Genomic DNA, 22,449 nt, shown 5'->3' on the forward strand with positions numbered 1-22,449 from the left:
AGATTAAATTTTTGGTTTTTTTTAAATAAGTTTCAATTAGCTTCCTTTTAAATTTCGCATTTATTTTTTTTATTATTTCTATTTTGGTTAAAGTTGTAATAAGGCCGCTCTATTATTTCTATTTTGGGTTTTTAAATTACTTAAATCGTTTTCAACTTGAGATTTACATCACTTAAATTAATTCCTTAAAATTGGTTAGCTCTAGGGCGCATTTTATAAAAGTTACTTCTTTTCAAAATATCACGATAACTGAGCAAAGCTTCCGCAACGTAAATGTTTTCAAAGGAAATAAATATTTTAAATAGACTTAAACTTAATTTGTTGTTCATGGACAAGTAATAAGCTTAAAGTGTGGTAATGGATGTGTGCATGTCTAGGATTGGATCATGGAAGAGCTAGGTACTTAAGCAGTCTAATTGACTCACCTCCTCTTTTCTTGAATCCTACCTGGTGCGTAGTATCCATTCACTTTGAGCCATAACAAAGAAGGTTTTATTTTTTTAAAAAGCTTAGGTTTTATACAAGTTTAAACGATAAAAGTTTCTAAACATCAAGAAGGGTTTTCAATGAAAACATGGTTTTCAAAAACCACTTCAATGTGACACACCAGACTTGGCCATAACGTCTGGGCCGGGTTTGGGGTGTTGATGTGATCCGGCCCGGGTGGTTGAGTCGAATTCACTTATGATACGAGCACGCCCCGCGAACTTTATCGAGCAAGTCTGTCAAGCCGAGCAATGACATGTTGGCAAGCTGATCCAAGCTCGTTTCCAGCTCCACGAGCTCCGTCCAGCTCAAATCCAACTTATTCGAGCTCAATCCATCTTGCCTGAGCTAAACCGAGCTCACTCCTAGCTCACTTTCAACTCACGAGCTAAACCTTAGCTCAACTTCAGCTTAGGAGTTTAGCCTCAGCTCAACTTTAGCTCACGAGCTAAAGCTTAGCTCATTTTAGTTTAAACTCGGTTTTGTCTTTAATGCATTAAATAAAAATTTGCACATATTTATTTAAGCATTAAACTTGTCTTATTTTAATATTTGTTATTAATATGCCATAGTCATTACATAAATTGATTATGTTCACATAGCTGAATTAATGCATGACATTAATGTGTTCACATCATGCCGAATTTATGAGTGTCCATGAGATATCTTAATGACTTGTTTATCTCATGTAGGTACATTCCTTTGGACGGTACAATGTACGGATGAAGAAACATCTCTTTTGGACATTCCACACTCATGAATGAAGAAGTATTAAATGCTGGTGCATGTACGGCTAGATGCAAGGTTTCTACAAATTCATGCATGTGTCGAATGCATGTATAGACATTAAAGGCTGGTCCATGAATGGATCAAATGCATGGGATGATAGAATGCATGAATGGCTTAAGTGCATGTATGGTGGCTGTCTCCTAACTTTCCAAGGCACTTATTCGGCCAAGAAGTAGCTGTTCACACTTTGAATTGACCTATAAGCTACTACTCAATAATTCAACACATTGATTGAATTAAGTGTATGCACAAAGGGGAGAACGAATTTACTAGGTTCATGCTGCCATTTATGAACCTACATCTATTAAAGAGTTTCATTATGAGGATACATGTTCCATACAAGTGCATGAACGTCCCAAGGAGATGAATGCAACCTTTGGTGCACATACAAGTCACTTGAAGCCTTTCTTTATGATTAAGCATTCATGCACACATTTAGGGGGAAGAAAGTGTCCATTCAACTAGTTCATGAATCTGTCGAATTTATGAACTATTTTAATACATTAGTGTGAACGTTTTTATTATTGTGTGAACACCTAGATGTCGAATTTGAATGGTCATCTATGTGCCTATAAGTATTTGTTTTCTTTCAATTGTAAGGGACTTTTTGCCAAATTTTGTATTGAATTTAATCTTGTGAGAATTTTCTTCTCTAAACTTTGTTTGAGACTTTGTCGACTTATCTACCTAGTAGTGGCGTCAACCCTGTTTCTTTCACTCTTATACCGAGGTTCCTACTTTGTTAAGTAGTGGGTCAAGGTTCTATCATTTTCATTTTTGCCTTGAAAGCCTATAAGCAATTGGGTCAATACTCTCTAGTATTGGTTCGTGCTTGCTTTTGAGTTCCTTCTTTCCATTCTTTCATTTACTTTAAACTGAAACTTAATATTCATATTTTAAACCCTTTATTTGAACCCCTTGAATAGCTTCCGCATAATTTATTTAGAAACATCCTTTTTGAACAAATCGGACGATACTTTCTCGTAGCCGATCGGGCAAACTCGCATACGACACGACTCTCCCCGAGGCGGTTCGTATCATTTGGTATCAGAGCTACTAAAATGAGAAGTTCATGCGACAAAATCATTCACGAGCTAGTTCAAGTGTACGCAAGTAAGTAGGTTTCGAAAAAAAAGAGTATAGAAAAAAATTTCGTATACCGAAGTTTTCTCATTTTGATTGGTTTGTTGCTGTTATTATAAAAGCAAAAATCTACACAGCCGAAGAAAAAAAAATCATGTACAAAAGTGCTTCTATTGTATTTAGTTTGCTGATATAGTACAAAAAAAGTTATACAAGTTTGAAAAAAAAACCCGAAAAAAAATTCGAAAAAAAATGATTTATGCAATTTTCTTTTTTTGCTATTTGAACGTCAAGTCTTGATCTGATATAGTTTCCCGATCCATCTTCTGTTCTAAACCCCCTAATCATATGCACGCCACACTTTCTTACCCAATTCCCTGTTCTTTCAGCCAACCTTAAACCTATACGCGTCTCCCTTGTTACCCTATTGAAACTGACCCCTAAGCCTACGATAAAGCCTTGGCAAGTCCGACTACGAAGTTGCGAGAGAAAAGATTGAGAGGTACAAGGCACGAGCGAGTGAGATCATTCGAGTGGAGGTAAAAGCCAAACGAGTGTAAACTCGAGCGGGAGTAACACCTTTTCCTTCTTCTTTCCGAGCGAAATTGTGAGGTTTGTGGTGAGGTACTTAATTTTTTTTATTTTGTTTTGTGATCTAACATTTTCTTTTTAGCAACAAAAATCATGTCACGCGAAGAGTTCACCGAATCGAAATACCAATACTTGGTTCAAGAAATGCGAAGAATGGCGGCTAAACGAGACCAAAGTGATCGAGTTTCTTCAAGTCGTAAAACAGAACCAAGAACCCCACGGAGATATACCCCCAACTACTACCTAAAAAAAGTTCCAATCGTGATTCCTTTTCGTCATCTACTTCGAGACAAAGAGATTCATACTATGACTCATATTCATCAGCGAATTCGAGAAGTGACTTTGATCGAAAGTCCTTTTCATCAAGAAATTCGAGAAGAAGAGAAGTCGATTACGATTTTGATTCGTTCCAAGATGGCGTTAGGAGAGAAAGACATACTCCTACTAGATCGTCAACGAAATCTTACTCGGAGTATTCTTCATGAAGTTTTGATTGTGAATCATATGCAAATAGTTCTTCATCTTTCGAACAAGATTTGTATTCTCATCGTTCTTTTGTACATTCTTGTAAAAAGAAAACAAAGAAAAGAAAAGAAAAAGAAAAAGAAGAAAAAGAAAACGAAATAAAAAGAAAAGAGAGGCAAGAGACAAGTAAGAGAGAAAATGAGCGAATCTTGAGAGAACTTGAAAAAGCCTTTGAAAAGCAAAAAGAAAAAGAAAATGAGATTGCAAAAGAGAACAAAAAGAAATTTGAGAGTGAAAAAGAAGATGAAAAAGAAATTGAAACAAAAGAAACGAGTGATTCAGAAGAAAAAGAATCGAGTGAGAAAACAAGTGAGCAAGTGAGGATTATTTCACTAACCCACCTGTTCGATCTTCTTGTGAATTAACTTTTTAGGCTCTTAGAAGTTTGTGCGACCAATTCCATCTACATTACCTTCCAAACGAGAGGTGTTTTAGGTTGTTCGAAAAAGGTAAGTTCGCGAATGACTACCACCCACTTGCAATCGAAGGTAAGGAAGGTAAGGATTCTTTGTTTATCGAATCAAAGTCACTTGATTTGGATAATTTTTGTTCACTTACTGTTGTTAACGAATTTGTTTTAAAAGGTTCCATATACAGCTTTTCTTATGACGATTACTACATTGGAAAATTTGTTGACAACATTGGATTAGTTTTCTCTAAGTGAATTTTGAACATGTTTGACCTTGCAAACTTTTTGAACTCATGTGTTAAATCTTTATGTTTAAATATGCCTGCTCAATTGATTTGTGATAAATCTGCCTGTTTGAAAAGTTGCATGTTCGTTAAAAATTCTTTGTTTGGCATCCATGTTAAAAGATCTCCACATGATACATGCAATTGTGTTCTTCATGAACAATCTTTGAGTTTTTGTGCTAAATTTCCATGTAGTGATTTGCATTCCCGATTAATACTCTTGAAGTATGAACCTTTGCATTTTGGTATGCTCGGTTTTGTCAAATCAACATGTGTGTTTAAACTAGTGAAATATAATTCGTGTGGTGAGTTGATTATATCTTTTTCTAATATGTTGCTTGTTGGAATTCCTAAACAAGTTCGTGTGTTCAAGCCTGGTATTTGCTACATGAATTCATTTTATGGAAACATTAAGCACTTTCCATCATTTGCGATCAAAATATGTTTGCTTGATGTTCAAACTTTTGATAAGAAGGTGAAATTCAATGATTTGGGTTTCAATTTTGATTCATTTATTAATCACCTTGTTTGGCCACATCTGAAATTTTCGTTTCATTTCGAGAAGGTAAGGCCAACCTATGTTTTTGGAATTGAATCAAATTTCCATGGTAACTTTCCTTTTCCATTTAAGTCCATAGTTTTCAATAATACTAACCATTCTCATTTTTGTGAATTCCACCCCTCGAGGAGCAAGACATGTCATGGTGCATCACCACCTATTCAAATTTATCGGAGTAATAGGTTTGTCTTACGTTATCTATCCAAAGAAAGAAGATTCATTTTGACCGAGAAAGGTAAATCCAATCCTCAATTGTCTTCTCTTCATATTCGTCAAGGTAAGTCATCTGAAAATTTTCAAATATCTTTGCTCAATTCGATTGAAGTTGAAAATTCCATTGATTGGTTGTTTGGAAATTATTTATACTTTGATGTGATGGATTTTTCCTTTTGGCATTGTGATGATGTGATTATTACGTTGGAATTTGGAGACTCCCCTCATGTTGTTCAAAAACGAAAGGAAGAGTTAGCATACCTTTGGCCATGGCATACCTTGCATGAGCAAGACAAGGGACCAAATGAGTTACTATATTCGATTAAAGAAATTAAAATGTTTTGGATGAATGTTTAAGTGCCTAGCATCATTTTCAACCAATTATCCCTTGATCCAACTTAGTTTTCATGTTTGTAACAATGGTCTAACGAAACTCTTTGATAAATTTACGTATGCTTGCTTTGACCAATTGAGATTTTTGGCATATGTTCGATTGAATGAATATTTTATGAACTATCGAACACATTTGAATTTGACTCCTTTGAGTTTCTTTTTACCGGCTGTGGTAAGAATTTTTCAGGTTTGTGTGACATCTTCCATCCCATTTGATCGAGGAAAACCATGCAGGAGTCAAAGTTCTCCCATGGATAAACAGCTCGACTTGAGGACAAGTCGCCAAAAAGAGGGGGCGAATGATACAAGCACGCCCCGCGAACTTTATCGAGCAAGTCTGTCAAGCTGAGCAATGACATGTTGGCAAGCTGATCCAAGCTCGTTTCCAGCTCTACGAGCTCCGTCCAGCTCAAATCCAGCTTATTCGAGCTCAATCCATCTTGCCTGAGCTAAACCGAGCTCACTCCTAGCTCACTTTCAACTCACGAGCTAAACCTTAGCTCAACTTCAGCTTAGGAGTTTAGCCTTAGCTCAACTTTAGCTCACGAGCTAAAGCTTAGCTCATTTTAGTTTAAACTCGGTTTTGTCTTTAATGCATTAAATAAAAATTTGCACATATTTATTTAAGCATTAAACTTGTCTTATTTTAATATTTGTTATTAATATGCCATAGTCATTACATAAATTGATTATGTTCACATAGCTGAATTAATGCATGACATTAATGTGTTCACATCATGCCGAATTTATGAGTGTCCATGAGATATCTTAATGACTTGTTTATCTCATGTAGGTACATTTCTTTGGACGGTACAATGTACGGATGAAGAAACATCACTTTTGGACATTCCACACTCATGAATGAAGAAGTATTAAATGCTGGTGCATGTACGGCTAGATGCAAGGTTTCTACAAATTCATGCATGTGTCGAATGCATGTATGGACATTAAAGGCTGGTCCATGAATGGATCAAATGCATGGGATGATAGAATGCATGAATGGCTTAAGTGCATGTATGGTGGCTGTCTCCTAACTTTCCAAGGCACTTATTCGGCCAAGAAGTAGCTGTTCACACTTTGAATTGACCTATAAGCTACTACACATGCATGGATGGGTTCAAGAACGTCCAAAGGAAGGAATTAACTCAATAGTTCAACACATTGATTGAATTAAGTGTATGCACAAAGGGGAGAACGAATTTACTTGGTTCATGCTGCCATTTATGAACCTACATGCTATTAAAGAGTTTAATTATGAGGATACACGTTCCATACAAGTGCATGAACGTCCCAAGGAGATGAATGCAACCTTTGGTGCACATACAAGTCACTTGAAGCCTTTCTTTATGATTAAGCATTCATGCACACACTTAGGGGGAAGAAAGTGTCCATTCAACTAGTTCATGAATCTGTCGAATTTATGAACTATTTTAATACATTAGTGTGAACGTTTTTATTATTGTGTGAACACCTAGATGCCGAATTTGAATGGTCATCTATGTGCCTATAAGTATTTGTTTTCTTTCAATTGTAAGGGAGTTTTTGCCAAATTTTGTATTGAATTTAATCTTGTGAGAATTTTCTTCTCTAAACTTTGTTTGAGACTTTGTTGACTTATCTACCTAGTAGTGGCGTCAACCCTGTTTCTTTCACTCTTATACCGAGGTTCCTACTTTGTTAAGTAGTGGGTCGAGGTTCTATCATTTCCATTTTCTCCTTGAAAGCCTATAAGCAATTGGGTCAATACTCTCTAGTATTGGTTCGTGCTTGCTTTTGAGTTCCTTCTTTCCATTCTTTCATTTACTTTAAACCGAACCTTAATATTCATATTTTAAACCCTTTATTTGAACCCCTTGAATAGCTTCCGCATAATTTATTTAGAAACATCCTTTTTGAACAAACTAGACGATACTTTCTCGTAGACGATCGGGCAAGCTCGCATACAACACGACTGATGTGATCCAGCTCAGGATGATGAGTCGAATTCACTTAGTTGCTCGATCGTCGTTCGAGAGAGTTATTCGTTCTTCGGGTTTTAGAACTAGAAGTGAATGAAAAGATACGGGTAAGCGGAAGGTTTCAAAGTAGGGTAAATTTAGTAATAGGTTTGATTTAGTAGCAAAGATGGATGATGGTTAAATGGCTCGGTTTGGAATAACAAGAAAATAATTCGAAGGATGGGAATGGAAAAGGAACTTAACGTCAGGAATGATTCAACATTAAGAAGTGTCACCCCGGTTCCTATATTGTTAAGGTGAAAAGATGGATAGATGGATAGGTGAACGCCACACCAAGATTGGTGATAAGTTGAAACAAGACAATTGACGCCACTAGCACAAGCCAGATAAGTCTTTCGAAACTTGTACGAGATATGAGAGGAAGCAACCTCACAAGAACAAATGTTCATTAACAATTTTAGCAAAAGTCCTTTACAAATGAAAGAAAACAGATATTTATAGGCACATAGATGACCATTCAAATTCGGCATCTAGGTGTTCACACAATAATAAAAACATTCACACTAATGTATTAAAATAGTTCATAAATTCGGCAGATTAATGCACTAGCTGAATGGACACTTTCTTCCCCCTTGGTTTGTGCATGAATGCTTAGTCATAAAGAAAGGCTTCAAGTGACTTGTATGTGCACCAAAAGGTTGCATTCATCTCCTTGGGTCGTTCATGCACTTGTATGGAACATGTATCTTCATAATTAAACACTTTAATGGCATGTAAGTTCATAAATGGCAGCATGAACCTAGTAAATTCGTTCTCCCCTTTGTGCATGCACTTAATTCAATCAATGTGTTGAATTATTGAGTTAATTCCTTCCCTTGGACGTTCTTGAACCCATCCATGCATGTGTAGTAGCCTATAGGTCAATTCAAAGTGTGAACATGTTCAAGGAGCTCTATGGTCAACATAGAATTAGTTAGCAGCTACTTCTTGGCCGAACAAGTGCCTTGGAAAGTTAAGAGACAACCACCATACATGCACTTAAGCCATTCATGCATTCTATCATCCCATGCATTTGATCCATTCAAGGACTAGCCTTTAATGTCCATACATGCATTCGACACATGCATGAATTTGTAGAAACCTTGCATCTAGCCGTACATGCACCAGCATTTAATACTTCTTCATTCATAAGTGTGGAATGCCCAAAAGAGATGTTTCTTATCCATACATTTTACCGTCCAAAGGAATGTACCTACATGAAATAAACAAGTCATTAAGACATCTCATGAACACTCATAAATTCGGCATGATGTGAACACATTAATGTCATGCATTAATTTGGCTATGTGAACATAATCAATTTATATAATGACAATGACATATTAATAACAAATATTAATATAAGACAAGTTTAACGCTTAAATGAATATGTGAAAATTTTTATTTAATGTATTAAAGACAAAACCGAGTTTAAACTAAAATGAGCTAAGCTTTAGCTCATGAGCTAAAGTTGAGCTGAGGCTAAACTCCTAAGCTGAAGTTAAGCTAAGGTTTAGCTCGTGAGCTGAATATGAGCTAGGAGTGAGCTCGGTTTAGCTCAGGCAAGTTGGATCGAGCTTGAATAAGCTGGATTTGAGCTGGACGGAGCTCGTGGAGCTGGAAACGAGCTGGGATCAGCTTGCCAACATGTCAATGCTTGGCTGACAGACTTGTTCGATGAAGTTCGCAGGGCGTGCTCGTATCATTCCCCCCCTCTTTTAGGCGACTTGTCCTCAAGTCGAGCCGTTTGTCCATGGGAGAACTTTGACTCGTGCATGGTTTTCTTCAGTCAAATGGGATGGAAGATGTCACACAAACCTGAAAAATTCTTACCACAGCCAATAAAAAGAAACTCAAAGGAGTCAAATTCAAATGTGTTCGATAGTTCATAAAATATTCATTCAATCGAACATATGCCAAAAATCTCAATTGGACAAAGCAAGCATACATAAATTTATCAAAGAGTTTCGTTAGTCCATCGTTACAAACATGAAAACTAAGTTGGATTAAGGGATAATTGGTTGAAAATGATGGTAGGCACTTAAACACATTATTCCTCATCCAAAACATTTTAATTTCTTTAATCGAATATAGTAACTCATTTGGTCCTTTGTCTTGCTCATGCAAGGTATCCCATGGCCAAAGGTATGCTAACTCTTCCTTTCGTTTTTTGAACAACATGAGGGGAGTCTCCAAATTCCAACGTAATAATCACATCATCACAATGCCAAAAGGAAAAATCCATCACATCAAAGTATAAATAATTTCCAAACAACCAATCAATGGAATTTTCAACTTCAATCGAATTGAGCAAATATATTTGAAAATTTTCAGATGACTTACCTTGACGAATATGAAGAGAAGACAATTGAGGATTGGGTTTACCTTTCTCAGTCAAAATGAATCTTCTCTCTTTGGATAGATAACATAAGACAAACCTATTACTCCGATAAATTTGAATAGGTGGTGACGCACCATGACAGGTCTTGCTCCTTGAGGGGTGGAATTCACAAAAATAAGACTGGTTAGTATTATAAAAAACTATGGACTTAAATGGAAAAGGAAAGTTACCATGGAAATTTGATTCAATTCCAAAAACATAAGTTGGCCTTACCTTCTCGAAATGAAACGAAAATTTTAGATGTGGCCAAACAAGGTGATTAATAAATGAATCAAAATTGAAACCCAAATCATTGAATTTCACCTTCTTATCAAAAGTTCAAACTTCAAGCAAACATAATTTGAATGTAAATTATGCAAAGCGCTTAATGTTTCCATAAAATGAATTCATGTAGCAAATTCCAGGCTTGAACACACGAACTTGATCATTTGATTTAGCAGGCAACATGTTAAATAAGGAAAATATAATCAACTCATCGCTTGATTCAAATTTCACTCGTTCAACCAGACTTGAAAAATTGGCACAACCAAGCATATTCATTTTATCACCAAAGAAACAATGCAACATGTTATCATGCAAGTAAATCAAAGGAAACTTAAACATGCAAATACTCGAACAATTTTGCATCGTAATTTCTACTCGAACAGATAGATCAAAGCATGGAAATCTTGCACAAAATTTCAGAGATTTATCTTGAAGAACAAAGTCAAACAGATCAATTACTTCATGCAAAAATCTTTTAACGCATATATCGAGCAAAGAAGTTGTGTTCATGCAACCTTTCAGAAATTCAAATCCATCACAAATCATTTGAATAGGCACGTTTAAACAGAAAGATGAATTCGAAGAATTTTTATAATCAAACAAATCAAAACGTGAAAAACTACTTGCACACACATTCACAATTTGCACAGGATGAACCAATCCAACAGAATCAACAGAATTGTCGTTATAAAACATGTCATAAGACAGAATCTTCATGTCATCTTTTGAAACAACATCATTGACATTAATATGTGAACAGTAATTAACCAAATCAAAAGATGGAAGATTTTCAAAAATAAGGCCATAAAAATCTATATGAGTAGTTTTGTATTCAAACGGCCTTGAATCAATAAATAAGGAATCCTTACCTTTCTTACCTTCAATTGCAAGGGGTGGCTGTCATTCGTGAACTTACATTTTTCGAACAACCTAAAACACCTCTCGTTTGGAAGGTAATGTAGATGGAATTGGTCGCACAAACTTCTAGGAACCTGAAAAGTTAATTCACAAGAAGATCGAACAGGTGGGTTAGTAGAAATAATCCTCACTTGCTCACTTGTTTTCTCACTCGATTCTTTTTCTTCTGAATCACTCATTTCTTTTGTTTCAATTTCTTTTTCATCTTCTTTTTCACTCTCAGATTTCTTTTCGTTCTCTTTTTCAATCTCATTTTCTTTTTCATTTTCTTTTTGCTTTTCAAAAGCTTTTTCAAGTTCTATCAAGATTCGCTCATTTTCTCTCTTACTTGCCTCTTGCCTCTCTTTTCTTTTTATTTCGTTTTCTTTTTCTTCTTTTGCTTTTTCTTTTCTTTTCTTTGTTTTCTCTTTACAAAAATGTACAAAAGAACGATGAGAATACAAATCTTGTTCGAAAGATGAAGAACTATTTGCTTATGATTCACAATCAAAACTTCGTGAAGAATACTCCGAGTAAGATTTCTTTGAAGATCTAGTAGGAGTATGTCTTTCTCTTCGAACGCCATCTTGGAACGAATCAAAATCGTAATCGGCTTCTCATCTTCTCGAATTTCTTGATGAAAAAGACTTTCGGTCGAAGTCACTTCTCGAATTCGCTGATGAATATGAGTCATAGTATGAATCTCTTTGTCTCGAAGTAGATGACGAAAAGGAATCACGATTGGAACTTTTTTTCAGGTAGTAGTCGGGGGTATATCTCCGTGGGGTTCTTGGTTCCATTTTACGACTTGAAGAAACTCGATCACTATGGTCTCGTTTAGTCGCCATTCTTCGCATTTCTTAAACCAAGTATTGGTATTCCGATTCGGTGAACTCTTCGCGTGACATGATTTTTGTTGCTAAAAAGAAAATGTTAGATCACAAAACAAAATAATAAAAAATTAAGTACCTCACCACAAACCTCACAATTTCACTCGCAAAGAAATATTGATGAACAGTCCACTCGTGTTTGCACTCATTTTTAGGCTTTTTTTAAACTCTCGAATGATCTCTCGTAACCTCGTATTTTGTTTCTTTCGACTTCTCTTGGTGCCTTGGGGTTGGTTTCAAGATGGTTACAAAGGTTAGAATGTCACGGTGTATGGGTAGGCTAAAAGAAAAATAGCCTTTGGTGTAGTGTGGCGTTTTGGAAATGGGGTGCAAAGTTGATGAAAAGAACACTTTGTCGATCGGGTCAAAATATAAACAACAGAAGAACTTGATCACTTCACTTTTTTTTATAATTTTCATTTTTTTGTCTTTTTTTAATACTTCACAATATCATTATTACAAGAGAGAGAACGAAAATTACAACTTGAATTTTTTTTTAATTCAAAATTTTTTTTTCACAACGAACCTAGTTCGATCTTGATACGAACGTCGGCGCCTCTCGATTTACAAGCTCTGATACCAAATGATGTGATCCAGCTCGAGATGATGAGTCGAATTCACTTGTTGCCCGATCGTCGTTCGAGAGAGTCGTTCGTGCTTCGGGTTTTAGAACTAGAAGTGAATGAAAAGATACGGGTAAGCGGAAGATTTCAAAGTAGGGTGAATTTAGTAATAGGTTCGATTTAGTAGCAAAGATGGATGATGGTTAAATGGCTCGGTTTGGAATAACAAGAAAATAATTCGAAGGATGGGAATGGAAAACGAACTTAACGTCAGGAATGATTCAACACTAAGAAGTGTCACCCCGGTTCCTATATTGTTAAGGTGAAAAGATGGATACATGGATAGGTGAACGCCACACCAAGATTGGTGATAAGTTCAAACAAGACGATTGACGCCACTAGCACAAGCCAGATAAGTCTTTCGAAACTTGTACGAGATATGAGAGGAAGCAACTTCACAAGAACAAATGTTCATTAACAATTTTAGCAAAAGTCCTTTAAAAATGAAAGAAAACAAATATTTATAGGCACATAGATGACCATTCAAATTCGGCATCTAGGTGTTCACACAATAATAAAAACGTTCACACTAATGTATTAAAATAGTTCATAAATACGGCAGATTAATGCACTAGCTGAATGGACACTTTCTTCCCCTTGGTTTGTGCATGAATGCTTAGTCATAAAGAAAGGCTTCAAGTGACTTGTATGTGCACCAAAAGGTTGCATTCATCTCCTTGGGTCGTTCATGCACTTGTATGGAACATGTATCTTCATAATTAAACACTTTAATGGCATGTAAGTTCATAAATGGCAGCATGAACCTAGTAAATTCGTTCTCCCCTTTGTGCATGCACTTAATTCAATCAATGTGTTGAATTATTGAGTTAATTCCTTCGTTTGGACGTTCTTGAACCCATCCATGCATGTGTAGTAGCCTATAGGTCAATTCAAAGTGTGAACATGTTCAAGGAGCTCTATGGTCAACATAAAATTAGTTAGCAGCTACTTCTTGGCCGAATAAGTGCCTTGGAAAGTTAAGAGACTGCCACCACACATGCACTAAAGCCATTCATGCATTCTATCATCCCATGCATTTGATCCATTCATGGACTAGCCTTTAATGTCCATAAATGCATTCGACACATGCATGAATTTGTAGAAACATTGCATCTAGCCGTACATGCACCAGCATTTAATACTTCTTCATTCATGAGTGTGGAATGCCCAAAAGAGATGTTTCTTCATCCATACATTGTACCGTCCAAAGGAATGTACCTACATGAAATAAACAAGTCATTAAGACATCTCATGAACACTCATAAATTTGTGATGTGAACACATTAATGTCATGCATTAATTCGGCTATGTGAACATAATCAATTTATATAATGATAATGACATATTAATAACAAATATTAATATAAGACAAGTTTAATGCTTAAATGAATATGTGCAAATTTTTATTTAATGTATTAAAGACAAAACCGAGTTTAAACTAAAATGAGCTAAGCTTTAGCTCGTGAGCTAAAGTTGAGCTGAGGCTAAACTGCTAAGCTGAAGTTGAGCTAAGGTTTAGCTCGTGAGCTGAATATGAGCTAGGAGTGAGCTTGGTTTAGCTCAGGCAAGTTGGATCGAGCTTGAATAAGCTGGATTTGAGCTGGACGGAGCTCGTGGAGCTGGAAACGAGCTGGGATCAGCTTGCCAACATGTCAATGCTCAGCTTGACAGACTTGTTCAATGAAGTTCGTGGGGCGTGCTCGTATCAACGACTCTCCCCGAGGCGGTTCGTATCAACTTAGTTGCTCGATCGTAGTTGAGAGAGTCGTTCGTGCCTCGAATTTTAGTAATAGAAGTAAAAGAATAGAATAGGATAAGCAGAAGGTTTCGAAGAAGGGTAAGTTTAATAATAGGTTCGGTTATGGGTAGCAAAGATGGATGAAGGATAGAAGGCTCAGTTTGGTTAACAAGAAAAAAATTTGAAATGGGAATGGAAAACGAACTCAACGTCAGGAATGATTCAACACTAAAAAGTGTCACCCCGATTCCTATATGGTTAAGGTGAAAAATATGGATAGATGGATAGGTGAACACCACACCAAGATTGGTGATAAGTTCAAACAAGGACGATTGACGCCACTAGCACAAGCTAGATAAGTCTTTCGAAACTTGTATAAGATATGAGAGGAAGCAATCTCACAAGAACAATGTTCATTAAACAAATTGGCAAAAGTCCCTCTTACATGAAATGAGCAAACTATTTATAAGCCTAAGATGCCTATTGATATTCGGCATCTATGATGTTCACACTAACTTAAATTCTGTTCACATTTGTAGTTAACATGTTTACACAAAAGCATTAAAATTTGGTTCATGCTTGAAGATGGTGCATGAATTGGCCGAACCATCATGTTGCTTCACTTGATGCATTCATGCATACTTAGCCTAGAAGAAAAGCTATAGTTCATGAATGTGCAGCCCTTTAATACTCCTACATCTCCCTTGGTCAAATAAGGCTTGAATGTACCTTGAATACTTGAATGGACATCTTGGATATGCATGATACATGCATGAAACGTCCCAATGCATGTTCTTCCTTAATTACGGTCCATGAATCTTCAAATACATGTACATAAAATAGCCCCCACTTGCATGAACACCCCCAATACATGAATTCCTTCAAATGCCATCCATTGAACACTAGTTGTGCATGCATCCTTCCATATGATGTATTAAGCCATGCATTTACTTGCATTAATGGCTCCTTCATGTATTCGTTCACTTTGTGGAACTTAACTCTTGGCCAAAAGGTTGCTTAAGGATCACCAATAGCCAGCCCACCATGCATAAATCCGTTCATGCATGAACTCTTATATTCCATGTACCTAGCCGTGCATGAATCTCATTAAATGTACTCAATACATTCGACTGAACCTACAAGAAACATGAACACATTAAATCCCAATGTATATTCAGCTGAACATGTTAAGAGCATGAACTAAGCAGCATAAACATCATGCTAAGCTAAACTAAACACATTAATTAAAGACTAGTTAGTAGCATTAAGTTCGGCTAGCTCAAACTAAGTGAACACATTTAATGAACTTAATTGAGCTAGGATTTTCATTAATGAGCTGTAGAAAACTAATTAGTATAAAACTAAAACTTAGTTTAATTTATTGAAATAAAGAACGAGCTGAAAGTAAGCTCGGTTGAGCTCAAACGAGCTGAAACGAGCTCAAATGAGCTGAGTTGAGCTGGACGGAGCTTGAGGAGCTGGAAATGAGCTAGGATCAGCTTGCCAAAAATGCACAGGTTCTTTGGATAGTTGCTTCGAGCTGATTTTGTGAGCATTGGCCCTTGTTTCAAACCAAGGTTTTGCATTAGAAGTTAAAACAGCTTCTAGGAAATGCTTAGCACAAGCTCGAGTTATGGGTGTTTTTGGAAGCTTAATTGAATCTTGATATGCATTCGAGGATGCCCCGGGCGTGCTCACACCAGGTGTTACATTGGCCCACTATTAATTAGTGATAGGAACCAAAGGTATACGAACACCACACTTGAAAGTGATAAGTTCAATTAACAATGGAAAGGATAGACACCACAAGCAATGCTTGATATGTTAGATCAGTTCCAAAAGAACAAAGAGAATTGGATAACTCACAAAACTCAAGTTTAACATAAATTCAGCAAAAAAGTTCTCTTACAATAGGCTGATTACAATTATTTATAATGTTAAAAGAGGCTAGCCGAATGGTCACATGTGATAATCTTAATGAGCTACTAATGAGCTGAAATAAAGCTTAAAAACTCTTAAAATTTTGAACCTAAGTAACTCCAATCTTCAATTGATAGAACTCAGATATGAATGCACGAGTCATGTTGTTGCCCGATCGTTTAAATTGGGTAAGATTGACAATTTGGAAAAAATAGGCTTAAGATATGATGAGAGCTCAGCCAAAGAGTTAGATGCCGAACCTATGGAGCTGCCATTGGGACCAATCACTCGAGCTCGTGCCAAGAGGTTTCAAGAAGCTTTTTCATGTTAGATTGCTCGATTTGGAATAGAAGGAATGGCCGAACAACAAGTGACCAGCTCAAGTAGCTCATTTTGCAACGTTATACAGGCTAACTTAGTTTATTTCAGCTCAAGGGAGCTCAATTCGACACAAAGCTAGCTCATTGAGCTGATTTCAATTTATCTTACTTAATGCATTTATATGGCTGGAATAAATTTAATTAGTTGTGTTAGTTAATTAGTTAAATTTCAGGTCAAATAATTAATTAATTTAACGTGTCTTAAATCTAGACATTTTAATTCAAACTATTAAATATGTCTCATATTAATACATAGTTTTAATGTGTCTAGTTTAGGACATCAATTTAATGTGTCTAGCTTAGGGACAAATTTAATAGCTGCTGCTAATTAAATTTGTCTTAGCCGAATTAATGGTGTCCTAACTCATTTAATTTGCTGCCATTTAATTTGTCTAGGAGCATGCATGGGACAGCATGGAATGTGCAGCCAACAAATGCACCTCTTCATGGACACCAAAGGCCAAAGGTGGTGGTGATTTATCTCCTCAATGATGGCCGGCCAACTCCCCCAAGCAACATATTTGTGTTCACATTTTGCTGAAGGTTCTTTTCACACTAAGGGCTGATCGGTTCCATGTTTTCACACCTAAAGGCTATACATATTCGTCCTTTCACACTTTAGGCACTGTTGGAGTGCCCAAAAATGCTCATTAAAGCTGAGTCCTTTTAGCAGCACATTTAAGGAGCAATCAAGCTAGTTTTAAACACCTTGGCAGAACATAGACAACACCATTCAGCTACCTCATCAACTCCATCAATGCTCAGCTAAATAACTAGCATCTAGAAGGTGTCCATTGATATTTTTCAAGCTAGGAAGGTTCTAAGGACGCCCAAGAAGCTACCAAGAAACTTCCAGCCCCTTTCTAACTTAATTGAATCGTCCATTCAGCATCCCATATGGCCATTCGGTAGCTCTTTGTTTAGGCTATAAATATAGTAGTTTGTCACTTGTAAAAGGCTAATGAACATTTTATGAACTTTGTTTACTTTGTGAGTTTGTTTTCAACTCTCATTGTTCTCCAAAGACTTGTCTGACTTATCAAGTAACCTTGTGGCATCAACCCGTCTTTGTTTGAATTTATCATTTTGTTCCCAAAGTTTGGTGTTCAAATTATACCGAGGTTCCTATCATATTTGATAGCGGGTCGAGGTCTTCATCAACTATCCAATACCCATCCATCGCATTCCCGACTTAGGTGTTCTCATACTTGAACCCTTAGCCGAATTCCAACCACCATCTCTTAAACTATCCAATAACCACATCGAACCATCTGAGCCTAGTTCTTTCTTCCTAAACAAACATTCTCGAAAGAACCTCAAGTTACTTGATTTACGATCGGGCAAACATTACGACTCAAATATCAACCGAGGTGAGTGCGTATCAAGTTGGTATCAGAGTTGGTTAAATCGACGTTAGAATCAACATTTTTGTACCCCGAGATTGAATATTAGCAAAAAAAATTGAAACAAAAAGGGAAAGAATATACATTTGAAGTGACAATTTCGAAAAGTACAAAAAAAAGTTATTACAAAAATAAAAAAAGAAGTGAAGTTCAGTTATTCCAATTTTCTTTTCTGCCCGAAAACATTTCAAATCTTCTTCATACCAAACGGCCATACTTAAAAACCTTCATCTTTTGTTTGTTAGCCTACCATTGTCCCAACATCAAAATCTCACCTAACCCAACATCACTTTTGTAAGCCGACCCCAACGTATTGATTAGTCTACATAGTTTGAGGAGAACTTTAAGAGGCAAAAACTGAGTGGTAAAAGGCAAGAGAGTGGTGAGACTATCCGAAAGAAATAAAAGCCAAAATTGAGTGACTTTTCTTTGTGAGTGGCGTGTGAGCTTTGTTGTGTGAATAACTTTCCATGTCGCAAAGCCCCGAAAGGAATCAAATGGAGGGAGGAGGATTGCGACGCATTCGCAATGTTGCAGGTGGAGGAGTGCCAGATTTGAATATACAGACCTTAATATGTGAGATGGAAAGGCTTTTTGATTGTAAGCTCGAGCCCATTGAGGATCGACTCTACCTAGTGGAGGCACGAGGACAACGAGAAAGAACCTCCGAGGATGTAAGGCGTGGGCATCCTAATCAGAATCGGGAGGTTCCTTATGAGTCAAGTGATCAAGAGAAAGACTGCTCATCTGTTTGGAGTATGCAGAATCAAGGCCGATGTAATCGAGGTCATCAAGAAAGAGATTGTCCTGATGACAACCTCAAAAACATTAAAATGTCCATACCGCCATTCCAAGGTAAAAATGACCCAGAAGCACATCTAGAGTGGTAAAAGAAAGTCAAGCTCACCTTCGAGTGTCATAATTACTCAAAGATTAAAAAGGTGAAACTCGCAGCCATAAAGTTTTCAGAGCACGCAACCGTATGGTGGGATCAGCTCGTGACTAGCCGAAGGAGGAACGGCGAGAGGCCTATCTCTACGTGGGCTGAAATGAAGGCTATCATGAGGAACCGATTCATTCCCTCATACTACCATAGGGACTTGTATCAATGGTTGCAAAATCTCACTCAAGGCAACCTTAGTGTCGAAGATTACTACAAAGAAATGAAGGTTGTCATGATACGAGCTGACATGAATGAAGATTGCGAAGTGACGATGGTGAGATTCCTAGCTGGCTTGAACCATGATATTGCCAATATCATGGAACTTCAACACTACGTTGAAGTGATGGACATGGTCCATATGGTAATAAAAGTCGAGAAACAATTGAACGGAAGGAAGCCAATCGATCCTACCCATCATCTTTTTCCAACAAATAGACTCAAGGGACGAATAAAGTTCCTAATCGTCCCAAGGAGCCTTTCGTTGCTACCAAACCCAATCAATCAAGTGGCGAAACTAAAAAGAACAAGAACGAGCTTGCTTCCAACTGTTCTCGAGATGTCAAGTGTTTTAAGTGCTAAGAGAGGGGACACATTGCTAGTCAATGTCCCAATCGTCAGGTGATGGTGGTTCGACCAAATGGTGAAATTGAGCCCGGAGATGAAAAGGAGGAAGAACCTGAAACTCCCACCAACAAAGTAGAAGAACTCGAGATGCCCATCAAAGGAGAGATCCTCATTGTGAAAAGAAGTCTAAACATCCAAGGAATTGAAGATGAACAACAACGAGAAAACAATTTTCACACTTGCTGCCACGTTCAAGGAAAAGTGTGCAGCCTTATAATCAACGAAGGGAGTTGTACCAGTGTCATGAGTACCATGCTCATTGAAGACTTGGTTTAGCCACTATGAAGCATCCAAATTCTTACAAATTACAATGGCTAAATGACGGTGGTGAAATCAAAGTAACCAAACAAGCGAAGGTGGCGTTTTCAATAGGCAAATACCAAGACGAGGTGATTTGCAATGTTGTGCCGATGCATGCGGGACACCTTCTATTGAGGCATCCTTAGCAATTTGACCGAAGAGTAGTTCATGACGGATACATGAATAGGTATTCATTCAAGCATCTTGGAAGAAACGTCACATTAGCCCCTCTCACACCAAAGCAAGTTTATGAAGATCAACTCAAAATGAAGCAATCTGTGGAGAGATCAAAAGAAAAAGAGAAAAATGAAAAGAAAAAGAGTGGAAAAAGTGAGAAAATTAAGTTAAAAACACGAGTGACAAAAGAAAAAGAAAATGAGAGAAAGAATGAAGAAACAAGTGTTTTTGCAAGAAAGAGAGAGATTCAAAAGTCATTATTGACAAAGCAACCCATTCTTGTACTTATGTACAAAGAATGCTTGTTGGAAACTAACGAGATAGAAAAATCTTTGCCTTCTCCTATTTTTTCTTTACTGCAAGAATTTGGAGACATATTTCCCAATGAAGTGCCGAACGGGTTGCCTCCCATTCGAGGCATTGAACACCAAATTGACTTTGTGCCAGGAGCATCTATTCCGAATAGACCAGCTTATTGGAGTAATCCTGAGGAAACGAAAGAGTTGCAAAAGCAAGTAGCAAGTTGATGGAAAAAGGCTACATCCGCGAAAGCTTAGGTCCATGAGCGGTTCTTGTCTTGTTGGTGCCCAAAAAGGACGGTTCATGGTGAAGGTACGTTGACTACTACACCATCAACAAAATCACCGTCAAATATAGACCCCATTCCCCGTCTTGATGACATGCTCAACGACTCAACGGAGCCCAACTCTTCTCAAAGATTGATCTAAATAGTGGCTATCATCAAATCCATATGTGGGAGGGAGACGAATAGAAAACCACATTCAAGACTAAGTACGGTTTGTACGAATGGTTGGTAATGCCATTCGGTCTTACAAATGCACCAAGCACTTTTATGTGTTTAATGAATCATGTTTTGTATGCTTTTATTGGAAAATCATGCGTTGTATATTTTGATGATATTTTAATCCATAGCAAGTCATTGGAGGATCATGTTTAGCATCTGCGTGCGGTGTTAGAAGTTTTACGAAAAGAGGTACTTTATGCTAACTTAAAAAAATGTTGTTTTCCACTGATGAGGTTGTGTTCTTAGGTTTTGTGGTGAGTGCCTGAGGTTTGCAAGTTGACCAAGAAAAGGTCAAAGCAATCAATGAATAGCCGTGCCCAACGAACATCAGCCAAGTAAGGAGCTTTCACGGGTTGGCAAGCTTCTACCGAAGGTTTGTGCCTAATTTTAGTACCTTAGCCACCCCCTTAACATGTATTATCAAGAAAAACTCACCCTTTAATTGGACTAATGATCAAGATAATGCATTTAATAAGATCAAGGAATGTCTAACTAATGCTCCGTTATTGTCTTTACCTGATTTTAACAAGACATTCAAAGTTGAGTGTGATGCCTCAGGAATTGGCATTAGAGCCGTTTTGACACAAGATGGAAGGCCTGTAGCCTACTTTAGAGAGAAACTAAATGGTGCCATGTTGAACTATCCAACGTATGATAAGGAGATGTATACCTTGATCCGAGCCTTAGAGACTTGGCAACATTATCTATGGCCAAAGGAATTTTTAATCCATACAGATCATTAGGTCTAAAAAGCACCTCAAAGGAAAAACGAAGCTCAATAAACATCATGCCAAGTGGGTGGAATATTTGGAGTCCTTTCCTTACATGATAAATTATAAGAAAGGTAAGGAAAACGTTGTTGCCGATGCATTATCACGAAGGTATGCACTTGTCAACTTATTGGACTCTAAACTGTTTGGTTTTGAGTTTATAAAAGATTTTATCAAAATGATGTTGATTTTGGTGCAATATATAAGTGTTGTTCACATGGTGCATATGAAAAGTATTTTCAGCATGAAGGTTATCTTTTTTCTTGAAGGCAAGCTATGTATACCCCAAGGGTTCGTTAGGGAAGTGTTTGTCAATGAAGCCTATAGTGGTGGACTTATGGGTCACTTTGGAGTTGCAAAGGCCTTAGCCACATTGCACGAACACTTTTATTGGCCCAAGATGAAGCATGGTGTAATAAGGAAGTGTGATCGATGCATTACTTGTAAGAAAGCAAAGTCACGGATCAAACCACATGGTTTGTACACACCATTGCCTATACCGGATGCACCATGGGTTGACATTTCAATGGACTTCGTTCTAGGTCTTCCTAGAACCAAATGAGGAAAAGATTCGATATTTGTTGTTGTGGATCATTTCTAAAAAATGGCTCATTTTATACCTTATAGTAAAACTGATAATGTTACTAATGTTACTAATTTATTTTTCAAGGAAGTTGTTAGGTTGCATGAGATCCCTCGTACTATCGTCTCTGACCGTGACACAAAATTTCTAAGTCATTTTTGGAGAATGTTGTGGGGCAAGTTAGGCACCAAATTGCTATTTTTGACAATGCGCCACCCCCAAACGGATGGCTTAAACGGAGGTAGTTAACTGAATTCTGTCAACCTTACTTTGAGGCTCATGTGTCACAATATAATTTCATATACATATATTAGTTATGTAACCGAATATACCACATCATATATACACATATTTAAGGATTATTCATAACGTACAAGTTACTCATTCACAAGGCCAAATACA

This window comes from Gossypium hirsutum, chromosome A08 (assembly GCF_007990345.1).
Source record: "Gossypium hirsutum isolate 1008001.06 chromosome A08, Gossypium_hirsutum_v2.1, whole genome shotgun sequence".
In the NCBI taxonomy this organism is placed as follows: domain Eukaryota; kingdom Viridiplantae; phylum Streptophyta; class Magnoliopsida; order Malvales; family Malvaceae; genus Gossypium; species Gossypium hirsutum.